Source organism: Cololabis saira, unplaced genomic scaffold, assembly GCF_033807715.1.
Source record: "Cololabis saira isolate AMF1-May2022 unplaced genomic scaffold, fColSai1.1 scf048, whole genome shotgun sequence".
Lineage (NCBI taxonomy): Eukaryota > Metazoa > Chordata > Actinopteri > Beloniformes > Belonidae > Cololabis > Cololabis saira.
Window position 1 is genome coordinate 232,501 of NW_026906212.1, and position 19,862 is coordinate 252,362.

The following is a 19,862-nucleotide window of genomic DNA, read 5'->3' on the forward strand; positions in this document are numbered from 1 at the left end:
ACCGGACCCCAGCAGCATCAGCACCAGACCCCAGGAGCTTCCACCACCAGACCCCAGGAGCTTCCACCACCAGACCCCAGGAGCTTCCACCACCAGACCCCAGGAGCTTCCACCACCAGACCCCAGCAGCATCAGCACCAGACCCCAGCAGCATCACCACCAGAACCCAGGAGATTCCACCACCACACCCCAGGAGCTTCCATCACCAGACCCCAGGAGCTTCCACCACCAGACCCCTCTAGCTGCACCACCAGACCCCAGCAGCATCACCACCACACCTCAGGAGCTTCCACCACCAAACCCTAACAACAACTCAACAACCTCAAAAACCCGGCTCACCTGGAGCCACCCAAAGACCCAGCTCACCGTCCGAACCCGGGGACCCGCTTTTAAGCCCCCCACCGACCGGCCACTGGAGTGAAAGAGCCAGCCCTTGGGCCTGGAGGACCAGGGCCCTGGTACCATAAACACCCAGACGCTCCTAGCACCATGGACAGCACTCTGTCAGATGCTCAAGCGCATATTGTTTTTTACTCATGTTCTGGTTTCAGGACCACAATAAAAACACAATAAAAGCTGAACAGGGTTCCATGGTGTAATGGTTAGCACTCTGGACTTTGACCCCAGGAGCTTCCACCACCAGACACCACTAGCTCCACCACCAGACGACAGCAGCATCACCACCACACCTCAGGAGCTTCCACCACCAGACACCACTAGCTCCACCACCAGACGACAGCAGCATCACCACCACACCGCAGGAGCTTCCACCACCAGACACCACTAGCTCCTCCACCAGACCCCAACAGCATCACCACCAGACCCCAGGAGCTTCCACCACCAGACCCCAGGAATTTCCATCACCAGACCCAAGGAGCTTCCATCACCTGACCCCAGGAGCTTCCATCACCAGACCCCAGGAGCTTCCACCACCAGACCCCACTAGCTGCACCACCAGACCCCAGCAGCATCACCACCACACCTCAGGAGCTTCCACCACCAGACCCCAACAACAACTCAACAACCTCAACAACCTCAACAACCCGGCTCACCTGGAGCCACCCAGAGACCCGGCTCACCGTCCGAACCAGGGGACCCGCTTTTAAGTCCCTACCCCCCTCTCCCCCACTGTGTGGCGGAGTCACATCCTGGTTATACAGCAGAGTGGTGCAGCGGAAGCGTGCTGGGCCCATAACCCAGAGGTCGATGGATCGAAACCATCCTCTGCTACTTAAGAGATCCTCTCATACATGAGATGTGAGAGATTAACTGAAATCTATCCAGAGCTTTTTGGAAACAAGAAAGTGGATGTATGATCTATGAACTATGAACATACTGGCTGTTGATGCTGACTGTTGATGAAAATGCTGTTGATGAAAATGCATTTAATCAAAATGAGGATGAAAATATGTCTCAACCTAATAAAGTAAAACCAACCATTTTAAAATAAAGTAAACCAACCATTTTAAAATAAAGACTCTAAATTGTCTATTTCTGAAGATTCACACACACACACACACACATACACACAGCTGACAGGTTGTTGTGGCCGAGTGGTTAAGGCGATGGACTAGAAATCCATTGGGGATTCCCTGCGCAGGTTCGAATCCTGCCAACAACGAGTAATGTTTGAATGTGCAAGACGACTGCCTAATTTGCAGTTATTAATCATATCCAGTACTGTCTTTCAAAAGTAATCAGTTGGCTTCCCTTGTGGTACATTTTGTATTTTCTACCCAGCATGGTAATACCGATGGATGATTTTTAATTTTACCGCACCAGGACAACTTATATGAAATCACACATTTATTTCTAACATGAATGATTTGAAGATAGGATTTTTTTTTCGTTACGCCCGCCATTTTCAAAGCATGCAAGTTTTCGTAGTGTAGTGGTTATCACGTTCGCCTAACACGCGAAAGGTCCCCTGTTCGAAACTGGGCGGAAACATGTATTACTGCAATAATATTATTTGGACTTGGAAAACCCCTCTAATCCTCTTCTTGGTGCTCGGCACAGGAAGGTCGACCATCTCTTTCTCGCATTGGGTCTTATGCAGAAATGAATTTCGTTGCAGTTCCACAACTGATTAAAAGCCAGTCATTCCCCATTTACCTAATCTTTCAAATGTCCAACTTTACAGGAAAAAAAGAAACATATTACAGAGATTTTTTACAGGATCTTTTCGTCATGCCCGCCTTTTTCAAAACATGTAAGTCACTAGCTCCACCACCAAACCCCAGCAGCATTAACACCAGACCCCACTAGCTCCACCACCAGACCCCAGGAGCTTCCAACACCAGACCCCACTAGCTCCACCACCATACCCCAGCAGCATCACCACCAGACCCCAGGAGCTTCCACCACCAGACCTCAGGAGCTTCCACCACCAGACCCCAGGAGCTTCCACCAGACCCCAGCAGCATCACCACCAGACCCCACTAGCTCCACCACCAGACCCCAGCAGCATTACCACCAGACCCCATCCACCACCAGACCCTACTAGCTCCACCACCAGACCCCAGCAGCATTACCACCAGACCCCATCCACCACAAGACCCCACTAGCTCCACCACCAGACCCAAGCAGCATCACCACCAGACACCATCCACCACCAGACCCTACTAGCTCCACCACCAGACCCCAGGAGCTTCCAACACCAGACCCCACTAGCTCCACCACCGGACCCCAGCAGCATCAGCACCAGACCCCAGGAGCTTCCACCACCAGACCCCAGGAGCTTCCACCACCAGACCCCAGGAGCTTCCACCACCAGACCCCAGGAGCTTCCACCACCAGACCCCAGGAGCTTCCACCACCAGACCCCAGCAGCATCAGCACCAGACCCCAGCAGCATCACCACCAGAACCCAGGAGCTTCCACCACCACACCCCAGGAGCTTCCATCACCAGACCCCAGGAGCTTCCACCACCAGACCCCTCTAGCTGCACCACCAGACCCCAGCAGCATCACCACCACACCTCAGGAGCTTCCACCACCAAACCCTAACAACAACTCAACAACCTCAAAAACCCGGCTCACCTGGAGCCACCCAAAGACCCGGCTCACCGTCCGAACCCGGGGACCCGCTTTTAAGCCCCCCACCGACCGGCCACTGGAGTGAAAGAGCCAGCCCTTGGGCCTGGAGGACCAGGGCCCTGGTACCATAAACACCCAGACGCTCCTAGCACCATGGACAGCACTCTGTCAGATGCTCAAGCGCATATTGTTTTTTACTCATGTTCTGGTTTCAGGACCACAATAAAAACACAATAAAAGCTGAACAGGGTTCCATGGTGTAATGGTTAGCACTCTGGACTTTGACCCCAGGAGCTTCCACCACCAGACACCACTAGCTCCACCACCAGACGACAGCAGCATCACCACCACACCTCAGGAGCTTCCACCACCAGACACCACTAGCTCCACCACCAGACCCCAGCAGCATCACCACCAGACCCCAGCAGCATCACCACCAGACCCCAGGAGCTTCCACCACCAGACCCCAGGAATTTCCATCACCAGACCCAAGGAGCTTCCATCACCTGACCCCAGGAGCTTCCATCACCAGACCCCAGGAGCTTCCACCACCAGACCCCACTAGCTGCACCACCAGACCCCAGCAGCATCACCACCACACCTCAGGAGCTTCCACCACCAGACCCCAACAACAACTCAACAACCTCAACAACCCGGCTCACCTGGAGCCACCCAGAGACCCGGCTCACCGTCCGAACCAGGGGACCCGCTTTTAAGTCCCCTACCCCCCTCCCCATCACTGTGTGGCGGAGTCACATCCTGGTTATACAGCAGAGTGGCGCAGCGGAAGCGTGCTGGCCCATAACCCAGAGGTCGATGGATCGAAACCATCCTCTGCTACTTAAGAGATCCTCTCATACATGAGATGTGAGAGATTAACTGAAATCTATCCAGAGCTTTTTGGAAACAAGAAAGTGGATGTATGATCTATGAACATACTGCACTGACTGTTGATGAAAATGCATTTAATCAAAATGAGGATGAAAATATGTCTCAACCTAATAAAGTAAAACCAACCATTTTAAAATAAAGTAAAACCAACCATTTTAAAATAAAGACTCTAAATTGTCTATTTCTGAAGATTCACACACACACACACACACACACACACACACACACACACACACATACACACAGCTGACAGGTTTTTGTGGCCGAGTGGTTAAGGCGATGGACTAGAAATCCATTGGGGATTCCCCGCGCAGGTTCGAATCCTGCCAACAACGAGTAATGTTTGAATGTGCAAGACGACTGCCTAATTTGCAGTTAATAATCATATCCAGTACTGTCTTTCAAAAGTAATCAGTTGGCTTCCCTTGTGGTACATTTTGTATTTTCTACCCAGCATGGTAATACCGATGGATGATTTTTAATTTTACCGCACCAGGACAACTTATATGAAATCACACATTTATTTCTAACATGAATGATTTGAAGATAGGATTTTTTTTTCGTTACGCCCGCCATTTTCAAAGCATGCAAGTTTCCGTAGTGTAGTGGTTATCACGTTCGCCTAACACGCGAAAGGTCCCCTGTTCGAAACTGGGCGGAAACATGTATTACTGCAATAATATTATTTGGACTTGGAAAACCCCTCTAATCCTCTTCTTGGTGCTCGGCACAGGAAGGTCGACCATCTCTTTCTCGCATTGGGTCTTATGCAGAAATGAATTTCGTTGCAGTTCCACAACTGATTAAAAGCCAGTCATTCCTCATTTACCTAATCTTTCAAATGTCCAACTTTACAGGAAAAAAAGAAACATATTACAGAGATTTTTTACAGGATCTTTTCGTCATGCCCGCCTTTTTCAAAACATGTAAGTCACTAGCTCCACCACCATACCCCAGCAGCATCACCACCAGACCCCAGGAGCTTCCACCACCAGACCCCAGGAGCTTCCACCACCAGACCTCAGGAGCTTCCACCACCAGACCCCAGGAGCTTCCACCAGACCCCAGCAGCATCACCACCAGACCCCACTAGCTCCACCACCAGACCCCAGCAGCATTACCACCAGACCCCATCCACCACCAGACCCTACTAGCTCCACCACCAGACCCCAGCAGCATTACCACCAGACCCCATCCACCACAAGACCCCACTAGCTCCACCACCAGACCCCAGCAGCATCACCACCAGACCCCATCCACCACCAGACCCTACTAGCTCCACCACCAGACCCCAGGAGCTTCCAACACCAGACCCCACTAGCTCCACCACCGGACCCCAGCAGCATCAGCACCAGACCCCAGGAGCTTCCACCACCAGACCCCAGGAGCTTCCACCACCAGACCCCAGGAGCTTCCACCACCAGACCCCAGGAGCTTCCACCACCAGACCCCAGCAGCATCAGCACCAGACCCCAGCAGCATCACCACCAGAACCCAGGAGATTCCACCACCACACCCCAGGAGCTTCCATCACCAGACCCCAGGAGCTTCCACCACCAGACCCCTCTAGCTGCACCACCAGACCCCAGCAGCATCACCACCACACCTCAGGAGCTTCCACCACCAAACCCTAACAACAACTCAACAACCTCAAAAACCCGGCTCACCTGGAGCCACCCAAAGACCCGGCTCACCGTCCGAACCCGGGGACCCGCTTTTAAGCCCCCCACCGACCGGCCACTGGAGTGAAAGAGCCAGCCCTTGGGCCTGGAGGACCAGGGCCCTGGTACCATAAACACCCAGACGCTCCTAGCACCATGGACAGCACTCTGTCAGATGCTCAAGCGCATATTGTTTTTTACTCATGTTCTGGTTTCAGGACCACAATAAAAACACAATAAAAGCTGAACAGGGTTCCATGGTGTAATGGTTAGCACTCTGGACTTTGACCCCAGGAGCTTCCACCACCAGACACCACTAGCTCCACCACCAGACGACAGCAGCATCACCACCACACCTCAGGAGCTTCCACCACCAGACACCACTAGCTCCACCACCAGACCCCAGCAGCATCACCACCAGACCCCAGCAGCATCACCACCAGACCCCAGGAGCTTCCACCACCAGACCCCAGGAATTTCCATCACCAGACCCAAGGAGCTTCCATCACCTGACCCCAGGAGCTTCCATCACCAGACCCCAGGAGCTTCCACCACCAGACCCCACTAGCTGCACCACCAGACCCCAGCAGCATCACCACCACACCTCAGGAGCTTCCACCACCAGACCCCAACAACAACTCAACAACCTCAACAACCCGGCTCACCTGGAGCCACCCAGAGACCCGGCTCACCGTCCGAACCAGGGGACCCGCTTTTAAGTCCCCTACCCCCCTCCCCCCCACTGTGTGGCGGAGTCACATCCTGGTTATACAGCAGAGTGGCGCAGCGGAAGCGTGCTGGGCCCATAACCCAGAGGTCGATGGATCGAAACCATCCTCTGCTACTTAAGAGATCCTCTCATACATGAGATGTGAGAGATTAACTGAAATCTATCCAGAGCTTTTTGGAAACAAGAAAGTGGATGTATGAACTATGAACATACTGGCTGTTGATGCTGACTGTTGATGCTGACTGTTGATGAAAATGCTGTTGATGAAAATGCATTTAATCAAAATGAGGATGAAAATATGTCTCAACCTAATAAAGTAAAACCAACCATTTTAAAATAAAGTAAAACCAACCATTTTAAAATAAAGACTCTAAATTGTCTATTTCTGAAGATTCACACACACACACACACACATACACACAGCTGACAGGTTGTTGTGGCCGAGTGGTTAAGGCGATGGACTAGAAATCCATTGGGGATTCCCCGCGCAGGTTCGAATCCTGCCAACAACGAGTAATGTTTGAATGTGCAAGACGACTGCCTAATTTGCAGTTATTAATCATATCCAGTACTGTCTTTCAAAAGTAATCAGTTGGCTTCCCTTGTGGTACATTTTGTATTTTCTACCCAGCATGGTAATACCGATGGATGATTTTTAATTTTACCGCACCAGGACAACTTATATGAAATCACACATTTATTTCTAACATGAATGATTTGAAGATAGGATTTTTTTTTCGTTACGCCCGCCATTTTCAAAGCATGCAAGTTTTCGTAGTGTAGTGGTTATCACGTTCGCCTAACACGCGAAAGGTCCCCTGTTCGAAACTGGGCGGAAACATGTATTACTGCAATAATATTATTTGGACTTGGAAAACCCCTCTAATCCTCTTCTTGGTGCTCGGCACAGGAAGGTCGACCATCTCTTTCTCGCATTGGGTCTTATGCAGAAATGAATTTCGTTGCAGTTCCACAACTGATTAAAAGCCAGTCATTCCCCATTTACCTAATCTTTCAAATGTCCAACTTTACAGGAAAAAAAGAAACATATTACAGAGATTTTTTACAGGATCTTTTCGTCATGCCCGCCTTTTTCAAAACATGTAAGTCACTAGCTCCACCACCAAACCCCAGCAGCATTAACACCAGACCCCACTAGCTCCACCACCAGACCCCAGGAGCTTCCAACACCAGACCCCACTAGCTCCACCACCATACCCCAGCAGCATCACCACCAGACCCCAGGAGCTTCCACCACCAGACCTCAGGAGCTTCCACCACCAGACCCCAGGAGCTTCCACCAGACCCCAGCAGCATCACCACCAGACCCAACTAGCTCCACCACCAGACCCCAGCAGCATTACCACCAGACCCCATCCACCACCAGACCCTACTAGCTCCACCAACAGACCCCAGCAGCATTACCACCAGACCCCATCCACCACAAGACCCCACTAGCTCCACCACCAGACCCCAGCAGCATCACCACCAGACACCATCCACCACCAGACCCTACTAGCTCCACCACCAGACCCCAGGAGCTTCCAACATCAGACCCCACTAGCTCCACCACCGGACCCCAGCAGCATCAGCACCAGACCCCAGGAGCTTCCACCACCAGACCCCAGGAGCTTCCACCACCAGACCCCAGGAGCTTCCACCACCAGACCCCAGGAGCTTCCACCACCAGACCTCAGGAGCTTCCACCACCAGACCCCAGGAGCTTCCACCACCAGACCCCAGCAGCATCAGCACCAGACCCCAGCAGCATCACCACCAGAACCCAGGAGCTTCCACCACCACACCCCAGGAGCTTCCATCACCAGACCCCAGGAGCTTCCACCACCAGACCCCTCTAGCTGCACCACCAGACCCCAGCAGCATCACCACCACACCTCAGGAGCTTCCACCACCAAACCCTAACAACAACTCAACAACCTCAAAAACCCGGCTCACCTGGAGCCACCCAAAGACCCGGCTCACCGTCCGAACCCGGGGACCCGCTTTTAAGCCCCCCACCGACCGGCCACTGGAGTGAAAGAGCCAGCCCTTGGGCCTGGAGGACCAGGGCCCTGGTACCATAAACACCCAGACGCTCCTAGCACCATGGACAGCACTCTGTCAGATGGTCAAGCGCATATTGTTTTTTACTCATGTTCTGGTTTCAGGACCACAATAAAAACACAATAAAAGCTGAACAGGGTTCCATGGTGTAATGGTTAGCACTCTGGACTTTGACCCCAGGAGCTTCCACCACCAGACACCACTAGCTCCACCACCAGACGACAGCAGCATCACCACCACACCTCAGGAGCTTCCACCACCAGACACCACTAGCTCCACCACCAGACCCCAGCAGCATCACCACCAGACCCCAGCAGCATCACCACCAGACCCCAGGAGCTTCCACCACCAGACCCCAGGAATTTCCATCACCAGACCCAAGGAGCTTCCATCACCTGACCCCAGGAGCTTCCATCACCAGACCCCAGGAGCTTCCACCACCAGACCCCACTAGCTGCACCACCAGACCCCAGCAGCATCACCACCACACCTCAGGAGCTTCCACCACCAGACCCCAACAACAACTCAACAACCTCAACAACCCGGCTCACCTGGAGCCACCCAGAGACCCGGCTCACCGTCCGAACCAGGGGACCCGCTTTTAAGTCCCCTACCCCCCTCCCCATCACTGTGTGGCGGAGTCACATCCTGGTTATACAGCAGAGTGGCGCAGCGGAAGCGTGCTGGGCCCATAACCCAGAGGTCGATGGATTGAAACCATCCTCTGCTACTTAAGAGATCCTCTCATACATGAGATGTGAGAGATTAACTGAAATCTATCCAGAGCTTTTTGGAAACAAGAAAGTGGATGTATGATCTATGAACATACTGCACTGACTGTTGATGAAAATGCATTTAATCAAAATGAGGATGAAAATATGTCTCAACCTAATAAAGTAAAACCAACCATTTTAAAATAAAGTAAAACCAACCATTTTAAAATAAAGACTCTAAATTGTCTATTTCTGAAGATTCACACACACACACACACACACACACACACACACACACACATACACACAGCTGACAGGTTGTTGTGGCCGAGTGGTTAAGGCGATGGACTAGAAATCCATTGGGGATTCCCCGCGCAGGTTCGAATCCTGCCAACAACGAGTAATGTTTGAATGTGCAAGACGACAGCCTAATTTGCAGTTATTAATCATATCCAGTACTGTCTTTCAAAAGTAATCAGTTGGCTTCCCTTGTGGTACATTTTGTATTTTCTACCCAGCATGGTAATACCGATGGATGATTTTTAATTTTACCGCACCAGGACAACTTATATGAAATCACACATTTATTTCTAACATGAATGATTTGAAGATAGGATTTTTTTTTCGTTACGCCCGCCATTTTCAAAGCATGCAAGTTTCCGTAGTGTAGTGGTTATCACGTTCGCCTAACACGCGAAAGGTCCCCTGTTCGAAACTGGGCGGAAACATGTATTACTGCAATAATATTATTTGGACTTGGAAAACCCCTCTAATCCTCTTCTTGGTGCTCGGCACAGGAAGGTCGACCATCTCTTTCTCGCATTGGGTCTTATGCAGAAATGAATTTCGTTGCAGTTCCACAACTGATTAAAAGCCAGTCATTCCCCATTTACCTAATCTTTCAAATGTCCAACTTTACAGGAAAAAAAGAAACATGTTACAGAGATTTTTTACAGGATCTTTTCGTCATGCCCGCCTTTTTCAAAACATGTAAGTCACTAGCTCCACCACCAAACCCCAGCAGCATTAACACCAGACCCCACTAGCTCCACCACCAGACCCCAGGAGCTTCCAACACCAGACCCCACTAGCTCCACCACCATACCCCAGCAGCATCACCACCAGACCCCAGGAGCTTCCACCACCAGACCCCAGGAGCTTCCACCACCAGACCTCAGGAGCTTCCACCACCAGACCCCAGGAGCTTCCACCAGACCCCAGCAGCATCACCACCAGACCCCACTAGCTCCACCACCAGACCCCAGCAGCATTACCACCAGACCCCATCCACCACCAGACCCTACTAGCTCCACCACCAGACCCCAGCAGCATTACCACCAGACCCCATCCACCACAAGACCCCACTAGCTCCACCACCAGACCCCAGCAGCATCACCACCAGACCCCATCCACCACCAGACCCTACTAGCTCCACCACCAGACCCCAGGAGCTTCCAACACCAGACCCCACTAGCTCCACCACCAGACCCCAGCAGCATCAGCACCAGACCCCAGGAGCTTCCACCACCAGACCCCAGGAGCTTCCACCACCAGACCCCAGGAGCTTCCACCACCAGACCTCAGAAGCTTCCACCACCAGACCCCAGGAGCTTCCACCACCAGACCCCAGGAGCTTCCACCACCAGACCCCAGGAGCTTCCACCACCAGACCTCAGGAGCTTCCACCACCAGACCCCAGGAGCTTCCACCACCAGACCCCAGCAGCATCAGCACCAGACCCCAGCAGCATCACCACCAGAACCCAGGAGCTTCCACCACCACACCCCAGGAGCTTCCATCACCAGACCCCAGGAGCTTCCACCACCAGACCCCTCTAGCTGCACCACCAGACCCCAGGAGCATCACCACCACACCTCAGGAGCTTCCACCACCAAACCCTAACAACAACTCAACAACCTCAAAAACCCGGCTCACCTGGAGCCACCCAAAGACCCGGCTCACCATCCGAACCCGGGGACCCGCTTTTAAGCCCCCCACCGACCGGCCACTGGAGTGAAAGAGCCAGCCCTTGGGCCTGGAGGACCAGGGCCCTGGTACCATAAACACCCAGACGCTCCTAGCACCATGGACAGCACTCTGTCAGATGCTCAAGTGCATATTGTTTTTTACTCATGTTCTGGTTTCAGGACCACAATAAAAACACAATAAAAGCCGAACAGGGTTCCATGGTGTAATGGTTAGCACTCTGGACTTTGACCCCAGGAGCTTCCACCACCAGACACCACTAGCTCCACCACCAGACGACAGCAGCATCACCACCACACCTCAGGAGCTTCCACCACCAGACACCACTAGCTCCACCACCAGACCCCAGCAGCATCACCACCAGACCCCAGCAGCATCACCACCAGACCCCAGGAGCTTCCACCACCAGACCCCAGGAATTTCCATCACCAGACCCAAGGAGCTTCCATCACCTGACCCCAGGAGCTTCCATCACCAGACCCCAGGAGCTTCCACCACCAGACCCCACTAGCTGCACCATCAGACCCCAGCAGCATCACCACCACACCTCAGGAGCTTCCACCACCAGACCCTGACAACAACTCAACAACCTCAACAACCCGGCTCACCTGGAGCCACCCAGAGACCCGGCTCACCGTCCGAACCAGGGGACCCGCTTTTAAGTCCCCTCCCCCCCTCCCCCCCACTGTGTGGCGGAGTCACATCCTGGTTATACAGCAGAGTGGCGCAGCGGAAGCGTGCTGGGCCCATAACCCAGAGGTCGATGGATCGAAACCATCCTCTGCTACTTAAGAGATCCTCTCATACATGAGATGTGAGAGATTAACTGAAATCTATCCAGAGCTTTTTGGAAACAAGAAAGTGGATGTATGATCTATGAACATACTGCACTGACTGTTGATGAAAATGCATTTAATCAAAATGAGGATGAAAATATGTCTCAACCTAATAAAGTAAAAGCAACCATTTTAAAATAAAGTAAAACCAACCATTTTAAAATAAAGACTCTAAATTGTCTATTTCTGAAGATTCACACACACACACACACACACACACACACACACACACACACACATACACACAGCTGACAGGTTGTTGTGGCCGAGTGGTTAAGGCGATGGACTAGAAATCCATTGGGGATTCCCCGCGGAGGTTCGAATCCTGCCAACAACGAGTAATGTTTGAATGTGCAAGACGACAGCCTAATTTGCAGTTATTAATCATATCCAGTACTGTCTTTCAAAAGTAATCAGTTGGCTTCCCTTGTGGTACATTTTGTATTTTCTACCCAGCATGGTAATACCGATGGATGATTTTTAATTTTACCGCACCAGGACAACTTATATGAAATCACACATTTATTTCTAACATGAATGATTTGAAGATAGGATTTTTTTTTCGTTACGCCCGCCATTTTCAAAGCATGCAAGTTTCCGTAGTGTAGTGGTTATCACGTTCGCCTAACACGCGAAAGGTCCCCTGTTCGAAACTGGGCGGAAACATGTATTACTGCAATAATATTATTTGGACTTGGAAAACCCCTCTAATCCTCTTCTTGGTGCTCGGCACAGGAAGGTCGACCATCTCTTTCTCGCATTGGGTCTTATGCAGAAATGAATTTCGTTGCAGTTCCACAACTGATTAAAAGCCAGTCATTCCCCATTTACCTAATCTTTCAAATGTCCAACTTTACAGGAAAAAAAGAAACATATTACAGAGATTTTTTACAGGATCTTTTCGTCATGCCCGCCTTTTTCAAAACATGTAAGTCACTAGCTCCACCACCAAACCCCAGCAGCATTAACACCAGACCCCACTAGCTCCACCACCAGACCCCAGGAGCTTCCAACACCAGACCCCACTAGCTCCACCACCATACCCCAGCAGCATCACCACCAGACCCCAGGAGCTTCCACCACCAGACCCCAGGAGCTTCCACCACCAGACCTCAGGAGCTTCCACCACCAGACCCCAGGAGCTTCCACCAGACCCCAGCAGCATCACCACCAGACCCCACTAGCTCCACCACCAGACCCCAGCAGCATTACCACCAGACCCCATCCACCACCAGACCCTACTAGCTCCACCACCAGACCCCAGCAGCATTACCACCAGACCCCATCCACCACAAGACCCCACTAGCTCCACCACCAGACCCCAGCAGCATCACCACCAGACCCCATCCACCACCAGACCCTACTAGCTCCACCACCAGACCCCAGGAGCTTCCAACACCAGACCCCACTAGCTCCACCACCAGACCCCAGCAGCATCAGCACCAGACCCCAGGAGCTTCCACCACCAGACCCCAGGAGCTTCCACCACCAGACCCCAGGAGCTTCCACCACCAGACCTCAGGAGCTTCCACCACCAGACCCCAGGAGCTTCCACCACCAGACCCCAGGAGCTTCCACCACCAGACCCCAGGAGCTTCCACCACCAGACCTCAGGAGCTTCCACCACCAGACCCCAGGAGCTTCCACCACCAGACCCCAGCAGCATCAGCACCAGACCCCAGCAGCATCACCACCAGAACCCAGGAGCTTCCACCACCACACCCCAGGAGCTTCCATCACCAGACCCCAGGAGCTTCCACCACCAGACCCCTCTAGCTGCACCACCAGACCCCAGGAGCATCACCACCACACCTCAGGAGCTTCCACCACCAAACCCTAACAACAACTCAACAACCTCAAAAACCCGGCTCACCTGGAGCCACCCAAAGACCCGGCTCACCATCCGAACCCGGGGACCCGCTTTTAAGCCCCCCACCGACCGGCCACTGGAGTGAAAGAGCCAGCCCTTGGGCCTGGAGGACCAGGGCCCTGGTACCATAAACACCCAGACGCTCCTAGCACCATGGACAGCACTCTGTCAGATGCTCAAGTGCATATTGTTTTTTACTCATGTTCTGGTTTCAGGACCACAATAAAAACACAATAAAAGCTGAACAGGGTTCCATGGTGTAATGGTTAGCACTCTGGACTTTGACCCCAGGAGCTTCCACCACCAGACACCACTAGCTCCACCACCAGACGACAGCAGCATCACCACCACACCTCAGGAGCTTCCACCACCAGACACCACTAGCTCCACCACCAGACCCCAGCAGCATCACCACCAGACCCCAGCAGCATCACCACCAGACCCCAGGAGCTTCCACCACCAGACCCCAGGAATTTCCATCACCAGACCCAAGGAGCTTCCATCACCTGACCCCAGGAGCTTCCATCACCAGACCCCAGGAGCTTCCACCACCAGACCCCACTAGCTGCACCATCAGACCCCAGCAGCATCACCACCACACCTCAGGAGCTTCCACCACCAGACCCTGACAACAACTCAACAACCTCAACAACCCGGCTCACCTGGAGCCACCCAGAGACCCGGCTCACCGTCCGAACCAGGGGACCCGCTTTTAAGTCCCCTCCCCCCCTCCCCCCCACTGTGTGGCGGAGTCACATCCTGGTTATACAGCAGAGTGGCGCAGCGGAAGCGTGCTGGGCCCATAACCCAGAGGTCGATGGATCGAAACCATCCTCTGCTACTTAAGAGATCCTCTCATACATGAGATGTGAGAGATTAACTGAAATCTATCCAGAGCTTTTTGGAAACAAGAAAGTGGATGTATGATCTATGAACATACTGCACTGACTGTTGATGAAAATGCATTTAATCAAAATGAGGATGAAAATATGTCTCAACCTAATAAAGTAAAACCAACCATTTTAAAATGAAGTAAAACCAACCATTTTAAAATAAAGACTCTAAATTGTCTATTTCTGAAGATTCACACACACACACACACACACACACACACACACACACACACACACACACACACATACACACAGCTGACAGGTTGTTGTGGCCGAGTGGTTAAGGCGATGGACTAGAAATCCATTGGGGATTCCCCGCGCAGGTTGGAATCCTGCCAACAATGAGTAATGTTTGAATGTGCAAGACGACTGCCTAATTTGCAGTTATTAATCATATCCAGTACTGTCTTTCAAAAGTAATCAGTTGGCTTCCCTTGTGGTACATTTTGTATTTTCTACCCAGCATGGTAATACCGATGGATGATTTTTAATTTTACCGCACCAGGACAACTTATATGAAATCACACATTTATTTCTAACATGAATGATTTGAAGATAGGATTTTTTTTTCGTTACGCCCGCCATTTTCAAAGCATGCAAGTTTCCGTAGTGTAGTGGTTATCACGTTCGCCTAACACGCGAAAGGTCCCCTGTTCGAAACTGGGCGGAAACATGTATTACTGCAATAATATTATTTGGACTTGGAAAACCCCTCTAATCCTCTTCTTGGTGCTCGGCACAGGAAGGTCGACCATCTCTTTCTCGCATTGGGTCTTATGCAGAAATGAATTTCGTTGCAGTTCCACAACTGATTAAAAGCCAGTCATTCCTCATTTACCTAATCTTTCAAATGTCCAACTTTACAGGAAAAAAAGAAACATATTACAGAGATTTTTTACAGGATCTTTTCGTCATGCCCGCCTTTTTCAAAACATGTAAGTCACTAGCTCCACCACCAAACCCCAGCAGCATTAACACCAGACCCCACTAGCTCCACCACCAGACCCCAGGAGCTTCCAACACCAGACCCCACTAGCTCCACCACCATACCCCAGCAGCATCACCACCAGACCCCAGGAGCTTCCACCACCAGACCCCAGGAGCTTCCACCACCAGACCTCAGGAGCTTCCACCAGACCCCAGCAGCATCACCACCAGACCCCACTAGCTCCACCACCAGACCCCAGCAGCATTACCACCAGACCCCATCCACCACCAGACCCTACTAGCTCCACCACCAGACCCCAGCAGCATTACCACCAGACCCCATCCACCACAAGACCCCACTAGCTCCACCACCAGACCCCAGCAGCATCACCACCAGACCCCATCCACCACCAGACCCTACTAGCTCCACCACCAGACCCCAGCAGCATCACCACCAGACCCCATCCACCACCAGACCCTACTAGCTCCACCACCAGACCCCAGGAGCTTCCAACACCAGACCCCACTAGCTCCACCACCGGACCCCAGCAGCATCAGCACCAGACCCCACTAGCTCCACCACCGGACCCCAGCAGCATCAGCACCAGACCCCAGGAGCTTCCACCACCAGACCCCAGGAGCTTCCACCACCAGACCCCAGGAGCTTCCACCACCAGACCCCAGGAGCTTCCACCACCAGACCTCAGGAGCTTCCACCACCAGACCCCAGGAGCTTCCACCACCAGACCCCAGCAGCATCAGCACCAGACCCCAGCAGCATCACCACCAGAACCCAGGAGCTTCCACCACCACACCCCAGGAGCTTCCATCACCAGACCCCAGGAGCTTCCACCACCAGACCCCTCTAGCTGCACCACCAGACCCCAGCAGCATCACCACCACACCTCAGGAGCTTCCACCACCAAACCCTAACAACAACTCAACAACCTCAAAAACCCGGCTCACCTGGAGCCACCCAAAGACCCGGCTCACCGTCCGAACCCGGGGACCCGCTTTTAAGCCCCCCACCGACCGGCCACTGGAGTGAAAGAGCCAGCCCTTGGGCCTGGAGGACCAGGGCCCTGGTACCATAAACACCCAGACGCTCCTAGCACCATGGACAGCACTCTGTCAGATGCTCAAGCGCATATTGTTTTTTACTCATGTTCTGGTTTCAGGACCACAATAAAAACACAATAAAAGCTGAACAGGGTTCCATGGTGTAATGGTTAGCACTCTGGACTTTGACCCCAGGAGCTTCCACCACCAGACACCACTAGCTCCACCACCAGACGACAGCAGCATCACCACCACACCGCAGGAGCTTCCACCACCAGACACCACTAGCTCCTCCACCAGACCCCAACAGCATCACCACCAGACCCCAGGAGCTTCCACCACCAGACCCCAGGAATTTCCATCACCAGACCCAAGGAGCTTCCATCACCTGACCCCAGGAGCTTCCATCACCAGACCCCAGGAGCTTCCACCACCAGACCCCACTAGCTGCACCACCAGACCCCAGCAGCATCACCACCACACCTCAGGAGCTTCCACCACCAGACCCCAACAACAACTCAACAACCTCAACAACCTCAACAACCCGGCTCACCTGGAGCCACCCAGAGACCCGGCTCACCGTCCGAACCAGGGGACCCGCTTTTAAGTCCCTACCCCCCTCACCCCCACTGTGTGGCGGAGTCACATCCTGGTTATACAGCAGGGTGGCGCAGCGGAAGCGTGCTGGGCCCATAACCCAGAGGTCGATGGATCGAAACCATCCTCTGCTACTTAAGAGATCCTCTCATACATGAGATGTGAGAGATTAACTGAAATCTATCCAGAGCTTTTTGGAAACAAGAAAGTGGATGTATGATCTATGAACATACTGCACTGACTGTTGATGAAAATGCATTTAATCAAAATGAGGATGAAAATATGTCTCAACCTAATAAAGTAAAACCAACCATTTTAAAATAAAGTAAAACCAACCATTTTAAAATAAAGACTCTAAATTGTCTATTTCTGAAGATTCACACACACACACACACACACACACACACACACACACACACACACACACACACACACACACACACACACACACACACACACACACACACACACACACACACACACACACACACACACACACATACACACAGCTGACAGGTTTTTGTGGCCGAGTGGTTAAGGCGATGGACTAGAAATCCATTGGGGATTCCCCGCGCAGGTTCGAATCCTGCCAACAACGAGTAATGTTTGAATGTGCAAGACGACTGCCTAATTTGCAGTTATTAATCATATCCAGTACTGTCTTTCAAAAGTAATCAGTTGGCTTCCCTTGTGGTACATTTTGTATTTTCTACCCAGCATGGTAATACCGATGGATGATTTTTAATTTTACCGCACCAGGACAACTTATATGAAATCACACATTTATTTCTAACATGAATGATTTGAAGATAGGATTTTTTTTTCGTTACGCCCGCCATTTTCAAAGCATGCAAGTTTCCGTAGTGTAGTGGTTATCACGTTCGCCTAACACGCGAAAGGTCCCCTGTTCGAAACTGGGCGGAAACATGTATTACTGCAATAATATTATTTGGACTTGGAAAACCCCTCTAATCCTCTTCTTGGTGCTCGGCACAGGAAGGTGGACCATCTCTTTCTCGCATTGGGTCTTATGCAGAAATGAATTTCGTTGCAGTTCCACAACTGATTAAAAGCCAGTCATTCCTCATTTACCTAATCTTTCAAATGTCCAACTTTACAGGAAAAAAAGAAACATATTACAGAGATTTTTTACAGGATCTTTTCGTCTTGCCCGCCTTTTTCAAAACATGTAAGTCACTAGCTCCACCACCAAACCCCAGCAGCATTAACACCAGACCCCACTAGCTCCACCACCAGACCCCAGGAGCTTCCAACACCAGACCCCACTAGCTCCACCACCATACCCCAGCAGCATCACCACCAGACCCCAGGAGCTTCCACCACCAGACCCCAGGAGCTTCCACCACCAGACCTCAGGAGCTTCCACCACCAGACCCCAGGAGCTTCCACCAGACCCCAGCAGCATCACCACCAGACCCCACTAGCTCCACCACCAGACCCCAGCAGCATTACCACCAGACCCCATCCACCACCAGACCCTACTAGCTCCACCACCAGACCCCAGCAGCATTACCACCAGACCCCATCCACCACAAGACCCCACTAGCTCCACCACCAGACCCCAGCAGCATCACCACCAGACCCCATCCACCACCAGACCCTACTAGCTCCACCACCAGACCCCAGGAGCTTCCACCACCAGACCCCACTAGCTCCACCACCGGACCCCAGCAGCATCAGCACCAGACCCCAGGAGCTTCCACCACCAGACCCCAGGAGCTTCCACCACCAGACCCCAGGAGCTTCCACCACCAGACCCCAGCAGCATCAGCACCAGACCCCAGCAGCATCACCACCAGAACCCAGGAGATTCCACCACCACACCCCAGGAGCTTCCATCACCAGACCCCAGGAGCTTCCACCACCAGACCCCTCTAGCTGCACCACCAGACCCCAGCAGCATCACCACCACACCTCAGGAGCTTCCACCACCAAACCCTAACAACAACTCAACAACCTCAAAAACCCGGCTCACCTGGAGCCACCCAAAGACCCGGCTCACCGTCCGAACCCGGGGACCCGCTTTTAAGCCCCCCACCGACCGGCCACTGGAGTGAAAGAGCCAGCCCTTGGGCCTGGAGGACCAGGGCCCTGGTACCATAAACACCCAGACGCTCCTAGCACCATGGACAGCACTCTGTCAGATGCTCAAGCGCATATTGTTTTTTACTCATGTTCTGGTTTCAGGACCACAATAAAAACACAATAAAAGCTGAACAGGGTTCCATGGTGTAATGGTTAGCACTCTGGACTTTGACCCCAGGAGCTTCCACCACCAGACACCACTAGCTCCACCACCAGACGACAGCAGCATCACCACCACACCTCAGGAGCTTCCACCACCAGACACCACTAGCTCCACCACCAGACCCCAGCAGCATCACCACCAGACCCCAGCAGCATCACCACCAGACCCCAGGAGCTTCCACCACCAGACCCCAGGAATTTCCATCACCAGACCCAAGGAGCTTCCATCACCTGACCCCAGGAGCTTCCATCACCAGACCCCAGGAGCTTTCACCACCAGACCCCACTAGCTGCACCACCAGACCCCAGCAGCATCACCACCACACCT

The 19,862-nt window shown here is 52.4% G+C and overlaps 14 non-coding genes across 14 annotated transcripts; all 14 read left to right on the plus strand.

Annotated features, from left to right (window-relative positions):
- Positions 1-1,539: 1,539 nt before the first annotated feature.
- Positions 1,540-1,621, plus strand: trnas-aga (transfer RNA serine (anticodon AGA)). Its single transcript has one exon. It is a non-coding gene; the product is annotated as a tRNA-Ser (tRNA).
- A 256-nt stretch (positions 1,622-1,877) lies between these two features.
- trnav-aac (transfer RNA valine (anticodon AAC)) lies at positions 1,878-1,950 on the plus strand. The gene has a single exon. It is a non-coding gene; the product is annotated as a tRNA-Val (tRNA).
- Positions 1,951-4,521: 2,571 nt separating this feature from the next.
- On the plus strand, positions 4,522-4,594 carry trnav-aac (transfer RNA valine (anticodon AAC)). Its single transcript has one exon. It is a non-coding gene; the product is annotated as a tRNA-Val (tRNA).
- Positions 4,595-6,363: 1,769 nt separating this feature from the next.
- Positions 6,364-6,435, plus strand: trnam-cau (transfer RNA methionine (anticodon CAU)). Its single transcript has one exon. It is a non-coding gene; the product is annotated as a tRNA-Met (tRNA).
- A 316-nt stretch (positions 6,436-6,751) lies between these two features.
- Positions 6,752-6,833, plus strand: trnas-aga (transfer RNA serine (anticodon AGA)). Its single transcript has one exon. It is a non-coding gene; the product is annotated as a tRNA-Ser (tRNA).
- A 256-nt stretch (positions 6,834-7,089) lies between these two features.
- Positions 7,090-7,162, plus strand: trnav-aac (transfer RNA valine (anticodon AAC)). The gene has a single exon. It is a non-coding gene; the product is annotated as a tRNA-Val (tRNA).
- A 2,253-nt stretch (positions 7,163-9,415) lies between these two features.
- On the plus strand, positions 9,416-9,497 carry trnas-aga (transfer RNA serine (anticodon AGA)). The gene has a single exon. It is a non-coding gene; the product is annotated as a tRNA-Ser (tRNA).
- A 256-nt stretch (positions 9,498-9,753) lies between these two features.
- Positions 9,754-9,826, plus strand: trnav-aac (transfer RNA valine (anticodon AAC)). The gene has a single exon. It is a non-coding gene; the product is annotated as a tRNA-Val (tRNA).
- A 1,973-nt stretch (positions 9,827-11,799) lies between these two features.
- trnam-cau (transfer RNA methionine (anticodon CAU)) lies at positions 11,800-11,871 on the plus strand. The gene has a single exon. It is a non-coding gene; the product is annotated as a tRNA-Met (tRNA).
- A 642-nt stretch (positions 11,872-12,513) lies between these two features.
- Positions 12,514-12,586, plus strand: trnav-aac (transfer RNA valine (anticodon AAC)). The gene has a single exon. It is a non-coding gene; the product is annotated as a tRNA-Val (tRNA).
- Positions 12,587-14,559: 1,973 nt separating this feature from the next.
- trnam-cau (transfer RNA methionine (anticodon CAU)) lies at positions 14,560-14,631 on the plus strand. The gene has a single exon. It is a non-coding gene; the product is annotated as a tRNA-Met (tRNA).
- Positions 14,632-15,283: 652 nt separating this feature from the next.
- On the plus strand, positions 15,284-15,356 carry trnav-aac (transfer RNA valine (anticodon AAC)). The gene has a single exon. It is a non-coding gene; the product is annotated as a tRNA-Val (tRNA).
- Positions 15,357-17,328: 1,972 nt separating this feature from the next.
- trnam-cau (transfer RNA methionine (anticodon CAU)) lies at positions 17,329-17,400 on the plus strand. The gene has a single exon. It is a non-coding gene; the product is annotated as a tRNA-Met (tRNA).
- A 720-nt stretch (positions 17,401-18,120) lies between these two features.
- On the plus strand, positions 18,121-18,193 carry trnav-aac (transfer RNA valine (anticodon AAC)). Its single transcript has one exon. It is a non-coding gene; the product is annotated as a tRNA-Val (tRNA).
- The last annotated feature ends 1,669 nt before the right edge of the window (positions 18,194-19,862 follow it).